The 7,127-nt window shown below is 44.0% G+C and overlaps 1 long non-coding RNA gene across 1 annotated transcript; it reads left to right on the forward strand.

Moving 5' to 3' along the window:
- The first annotated feature begins 1,450 nt into the window (after positions 1-1,450).
- LOC307066871 lies at positions 1,451-4,247 on the forward strand. The gene is made up of 3 exons (XR_013811395.1): positions 1,451-1,571; positions 2,498-2,586; positions 4,083-4,247. It is a non-coding gene; the product is annotated as an uncharacterized lncRNA (long non-coding RNA).
- The last annotated feature ends 2,880 nt before the right edge of the window (positions 4,248-7,127 follow it).

Raw genomic sequence — 7,127 nt, forward strand, 5'->3', positions numbered from 1 at the left:
AAAATTTTTAATCTTCCAAGATACATGAGGCCCCCTTGGTGAAATCTCACTGATGGCCTAGAGCAGTATTTGGCTCAAAATGGAATAAGGACTACCTGCCTCATAATAACCTGGAGTGCCAGTTGAAATCCAGATGGTTAGCTCTCCCACAAAGCAAGGAAATTAGGATGATGGGGCCAGAATTATGCATTTTCCATAATTAGTAATTAGTCATTATTTCTGGCCTAGCCTAAAAGCAAGTTGGTCCCCTTTCTTTTAAGATCTTATCCTTACTTTGGTCTTACAGCTTCCAAACTGAGAGGAGAGGGAGAAGCATTCTGGCAAAGGATGGGACCCAGCCAAGGAAACGATCCTGAATTTGAAAATTAAAAAAATAATTTATTATGGGCAAATAGTGCAGGGAGGAAAAAAAGAAGGTGGGTGAAATTTTAGGAGAAGTAATGAAATCTTGTGAGAAGGTAGTAGTTGAAGTAAAAAACAAACTAAAATATAGCATGAGTTTAAATAATTGATAACGACAGAAGTAGGGGTGCCATACCTAGAGAGAAGAAAATACAGTCCTACCATTCTCTTGTCCCCAGGACTGAGCAGAACTTAAATAGTTAATATAACTTCTTGGTTTTCAACCCTTGTTGTCAACCTGTAGATAAAACACAGGAATCTTTGCTGTGATTGCATAAGAAAATGTGAATGTGATCCACACAGACAAATGAAACAAACATGGTATTGACAGAAGGTGAGTTGTACAACTGTAGAGGAAAGACAGAGAGCTGTGGGTGCGCAAATAGTCTCATGCAGAAAGAAAATGATGAGATTAGGGGGAAAGTTGATACCATAAGAAAGTTGATAGTATAGCTCATATTTCTGGAGAGCTTCTGCATGTTGGATACTAAAGACTGCAAATGCCTTATTATTATTTGCATCATCATGAGCAACTCCGTGTGATGGGTATCATCTATTTGCTCGGTTTACTGGTGAGGAAACAGAGGCCCAGAAAGGTTATATAAATTACTCAGGATTGCAGAGCTAATTAACTGAGGAAGAAAGCTTCCAAGCCAGGTGGTCCATGTCCAGATCCAGTGCTTTTAGCTACTATGCTAGCACTTCTCCCATCAATAAAGCTAGGAAAACTACATGAAGTTACAAAAGAGAAGTAGTATGAGTAATGACATGAATATGATGTATTGGAAAAGAAGAGTGATGAGTAGTAATGGGGGTAGGAGTTTATCTTCCTCCTTCACGTTAGGGTGTTAAAATGGATCTAAAATGGATATAGCAGGATAAACATAATGTTTAGAATTATGGGGGTGACATTGAAGTAGTGAAAACCTGTCTCTGGAGAGGGGAACTGGGGTTAGACGGGTTGAATTTCAGTATTATTTGAGTTGCTATCATGTTGATGTATTATTTTCATAAAAAATACTTTTATTATTTATTTAGAAATAACTTCCCTGGTAATATTGCCAGGCACCACAGACAGAAGGTGTGGAACTATTAGAAGCAACCTGGATATCAACCCTGCTTCTGGGAGGCAGTTCTGACTACAAGGGCAGGAGATTCTCTGAAGCCAGGTAGCAGGAGTTTTTTTGTTTTTTGTTTTAACATCTTTATTGGAGTATAGTTGCTTTACAATGGTGTGTTAGTTTCTGTTTTATAACAAAGTGAATCAGCTATACATATACATATATCCCCATATCCCCTCCCTCTTGCGTCTCCCTCCCACCCTCCCTATCCCACCCCTCTAGGTGGTCAGAAAACCCTGAGCTGATGTCCCTGTGCTATGTGGCTGCTTCCCACTAGCTATCTATTTTACATTTGGTAGTGTATATATGTCCATGCCACTCTCTCACTTTGTCCCAGCTTCCCCTTCCCCCTCCCCGTGTCCTCAAGTCCATTCTCTACGTCTGCATCTTTATTCCTGTCCTGCCCCAGCAATCCCACTACTGGGCATATGCCCTGAGAAAACCATAATTCAAAAAGAGTCATGTACCAATATGTTCATTGCAGCTCTATTTACAATAGCCGGGACATGGAAGCAACCTAAGTGTCCATCGACAGATGAATGGATAAGGAAGATGTGGCACATATATACAATGGAATATTACTGAACCTTAAAAGGAAATGAAATTGAGTTATTTGTAGTGAGGTAGATGGACCTAGAGTCTGTCATATAGAGTGAAGTAAGTCAGAAAGAGAAAAACAAATACCGTGTGCTAACAGGTATATATGGAATCTCAAAAAAGAAAACAAACAAAAAAGGTTCGGGAGCAGGAGTTTTGATCCTCTGGAACCGTAACAAACAACTCAGAGTAAATGAATCAGGCGCCTGGGTGCCTGGAGGAGTCTGGAAGCCTTTCTGTGATGGTGTTCTTTGTTTTTACAGGTCTAATCTCATAAATGTTGCACTAGGCTCAGTGCTGTGCATTTTTAGGCTGAGTTATATTTTTCCACGTGTGTACTTCATAAAAGTAAGCACTTTTATGCTCCCTTTAAAAAGGGGATCTCCCAGCTGAATTGCCAAGTGAAAGCTTTCTAAGGAATTCATTAAGCATACAGATATGTGCAGTATCTCCATCTGTCATTGAAGTGAGTATGAATGTATGTATGTATATCTGTCTATCTATCTATTTATCTATCTATCATCTATCAATCATTATCTCCCTGTTTACCTATCTGTATCAGTCTGCTTAGGCTGCTATAACAAAATATCATAGACTGAGTGGTTTAAACAACAGAAGTTTCACACAGTTCTAGAGTCTGGGAAGTCCAAGATCAAGGCAAATCCAGTTCCTGGTGAGTCCTCCTTTTTTGGCTTGTAGAGGGCCACATTCTTGCTGTCTCTTCACATGGTGGAGAGGGAAAACTCTGGTGTGTCTTCCTCTTCTTATAAGAGCTAATCACATCATGGCAGCTTCATCCTCATGACCTCTTCTAAACCTAATTACCTCCTAAAGGCCCCACCTCCTAATTCCATCATACATAAGGGGATAGGGTTTCAACATATGAATTTGGTGGGTGGGTGGGCACAGAAATTCAGTCCTTAACTCTGTTTATCTATCTGTGTATCTATCTGGGAATCTATCTATCTATCTATCTATGTATCTATCTTTGTCTCTCTCTCTCTCTCTCTCTCTCTTGCTCTCGCTCTCGCTCTTGCTCTCGCTATCTCTCTATCAGCTCTCTATCTATGTATCTATGTATCTATCTATCTTTGTATCTATCTCTCTCTCTCTCTATCTCTCTACCATCTCTCTATCTATGTATCTATCTATCTTTGTATCTATCTATATCTACCTGTCTATCCATCTATCCTTATGTAAAGAACAGTAACAATGGCTTATATGTCACTTCCCTACATTATTTTATCCTTCCAAAACTCTTGAGAGGTCAATAGGCCACAGGAAAAAGCACTGAGTCCACTTAAACACTTGAAGGTTGAATTAACTGTTTGTGATCACTCAATCAGTAAATGGTGTGCATGGAATTCCACACACATCTTCTCTGTCCTCCTTTCCTCCTTCCCTCCCTCCTACTTGCTGACTCTATTCCAGCCACATTATTTACTAACTCTTCCCTGAGGACACTGGCATCCTTCCTCTGGGCCTTGCAGAGGTTATTCCCATGATCTGGAATGCTTTTCCCTCAGATGTCTGACTCATCTGCCTCTCTCTAGACTGTTCAGATTCCACCTTCCCAATAAGACATATCCTGTCTACCGTTTAAGTTGAAAGCCTTGCTTCACTCTGCCCACAATCTCATCTCACCATATACTGCTTAATCTCCATAGCATTTATTACTGGCAGACCTACCAGATAATGCACATGGGTTTCTGTTCTCCCCTCCACAGACTCAGGAATTTTGCCATTATGAAACCTAGTGGAGGCCCAGCAGAACTCTAGGGTCAGCCAGAACTGGGCACAATTATAACTCTTGTGATATGATATTTTAGTGGGTTAGCTCAGAGCCAAGCCAGTTATTAAAGAGGATCTTTTCTGCTATTTTAAGCAGCTTGGTACATTTGAGGTCAACTTAAATTTTCCATAATTACAGAGCAGGTACGAACTCTTCCTTTGTTTCTCCAGACACATGAACCTGGATGCCAAATCCATCCTCTCTGGGTGTAGTGGGAATGTATGAAGATGACTGGCCTAAGTCTCAATTGAATAAAAAGATGCCCCAAAAGACATTTCAGCATTATCGAAGAGTACAATCATAAAGTGTGGTTCCTTATCACACATCAGGGATTATCTAGCCTCCAGTGTGGGTTTGTTTTTTTTTTTTGCAGTAAAAACGTGTCATTTTATATTTTAAATTTGCATTATGAAAATAAGTCTGTACACGAAGTAATGCGTATTGAATGAATATGAATCATGTAAATTTGGTCATGGCATTTAAAGTTGGCCTTGGCTTTGAATTATTTTTAAATTCATAGAAAATATTGGACTTCTAATAAAATAAATAAAACATTTTAATAATTGATATTAATAATCAACTTCAAAATTTCTTTGTCTGCATTTTCTGTTCAATTTTAAAAGAGAAGTCGCTTTCAGTAGTGTTCCAAAGTGAGTGATCACACCTTCTATGCTATGAAAAGAGATCCGATTGCCATTAGCTGTTCTTAAGTGCTGAACATAACTGAGAGAAATTTTAACAAGACACTCTCTGTCACTGGCAGGAAATGCATCTCCGTCCTTTGCGGGGGCAGTCCCGAGCTCGTGTTTTAATGGACGCAAATGCAAACCGTGGTTCTCACGTGACTTTCTGAAGAGCCCCCGCATCAGGCCCAGGTACCTTGAGTGGACTAAGTCTCACTTTACGGCAGTGGCATCAGATGGTGGCTACAGAAGGTTGCCGACGTCCCTGTGTGCTCTTACAGGCTCTGCAGACCGGGGGACGAAAGGACCAAGAAACTGTGCCCTCAGGAATCCCAAGTGACTGGAGGGACACAGCGTCAGGGCCCCAGGCAGTGTCGCCCACTATTCAGGAGGTGGGCGGAGGCTCCGCAGCTTCAGTTTGTCCAGTCCCTTCCAGTATTTAAAATTGTTGTCAAGATGCTGCATTAACTCAGGCAGGTCTACAAAGGTGTCCCAAGCAACAAACATGTCTGTGATGAAATAGTCAATGAAAGAGACTTGGGATTTGGGGATGCTGCAGGTATTTCTGTCAAAAACTGGCATCACCACAGGCAAGTCCTGTCGCTTCTCTTCATCAGCCTGAGAAAAACATTCTTCTGAGATACGTGCGGCCCACTCGATGCCCTTTTCCAGCATGTTCCCAAATGCTGGGATGGTGCCTGCCCCTCCTACTGCAGCAGCCTTGCCGTGGTAGGTAGATGGCAGGTTGTCTGGCCCAAAGTAGGAAGAGAAGCGGTGCTGGGTGCCCCACTTAGTCCTGCCCGAAAGTTAAGTGGTCTGGATGCCTCTGAATGAGTGAGGCCTGGGGCTGACACACCAACTCCAAGGCTCCCACCGGCCGTAGGGGTTGCAGGTCACATGAACAGTGGGCCCGGTGTGGTGTAGGCAAAGAGCGAGCTACCGTCCCAGTACTGGGCATCCTGGTGGCAACTCCAAAGCCAGTAGCAATGGACACAGCCCTGGGGAGAATGCCTGGGTTTTTGCCAAAGGCCCGCTGCGTGTTGCTGGTGGTGGCGAATAGGGAAGAGGGCAAAGCTGACTGCAGGAGGCTGACTTGCGGTGGCTAGGCTGCAGGAGCGGCTAGGACTTCATCTTGTGCTGAGGCTGCTGGGTTTTCCAATAGAAAATACTCGTTAGGCCTCTGCCCATCATTGTGCCCCAGTTTGGCCTGAGACAGGAGACCTGGGTGCAAGGAAGCTTGAAGTGTTGGGCTATCTGTTGGTCGCATTGCAGGTAAATGTGTCGAGGCATAGACTGAGGCTACCAATGGGTGGTGTGTTCCCAGACTAGGAACAGCCCAGTGAAATGGCTGTTAGTTCTGCCAGGAGACAGGGGCAGATTGGAAAATGACAGCTTGGGAAGGAGGTGTGGTGTCCATAGGTTCACTGGCAGAGCTTCTGCCTGCTGAAGCCGTAAGTGGGGGGCTGGGAAAACAGGAGCCGAATGGAAAATGACAGCCTGGGAAGGAGGTGTGTTGTCCATAGGTTCACTGGCAGAGCTTCTGCCTGCTGAAGCCGTAAGTGGGGGGCTGGGAAAACAGGAGCCGAATGGAAAATGACAGCCTGGGAAGGAGATGTGTTGTCCATAGGTTTAGTGTCAGAGCTTCTGCCTGCTGAAGCTGTAAAAAGAGGGCTGGGGAAAACAGGATCCGAATAGAAAATGACAGCCTGGGAAGGGGGTGCACTGTCCATAGGCTCAGTGTCAGAGTTTCTGCCTCCTGAAGCTAAAATGGGGGGCTGGGGAAAACAGGACCCCAGTGGAAAATGACAGCCTTAGAAGGAGGTGTGTTGTCCATAGGTTCAGTGTACGAGCTCCTGCTTGCTGAAGCAGGAAATGGGGGGCTGAGGAAAACAAGAGCCAAATGGAAATTGAAAACCTGTGAAACAGGTGTATTGTCCATAGGTTCAGTGTCAGAGCTTCTGCCTGCTGAAGCAGTAAACGGGGGGCTAGAGAAAACAGGAACCTAATGCAAAATCACAGCTTGGGAAGGAGCTGAGTTGTCCATAGGCTCCGTGTCAGAGCTTCTGCCTGCTGAAGCCGTAAATAGGGGTCTGGGAAAACAGGAACCGAATGGAAAATGACAGCTTGGAAATGAGGTGTGCTGTCCATAGATTCACTGTCACAGCTTCTGCCTGCTGAAGCCGTAAATGGGGGGCTGGGGAAAACAAACGTCAAATGGAAAATGACAGCCTAGGAAGGAGGTGTGGTGTCCATAGGTTCAGTGTCAGAGCTTCTGCTTGTTGAAGCCGTAAATGGGGGGCTGGGGAATACAGAAGCCAAATGGAAAATGACAGCCTGAGAAAGAGGTCTGTTTTTCATAGGTTCAGTGTCAGAGCTTCTGCATACTGAATCCATAAGTGTGGGGCTGATGAAAATAGGAGCCGAGTGGAAAATGACAGACTGGAAGGAGGTGTGGTGTCCATAGCTTCAGTGTCACAGCTACTGCCCTCTGAGCTATGATTGGGGGGCTGGCGAAAACAGGAGCTGAATGAA

The sequence above is a fragment of the Hyperoodon ampullatus genome (genome assembly GCF_949752795.1).
Source record: "Hyperoodon ampullatus genome assembly, chromosome: 2".
Taxonomy (NCBI): domain Eukaryota; kingdom Metazoa; phylum Chordata; class Mammalia; order Artiodactyla; family Ziphiidae; genus Hyperoodon; species Hyperoodon ampullatus.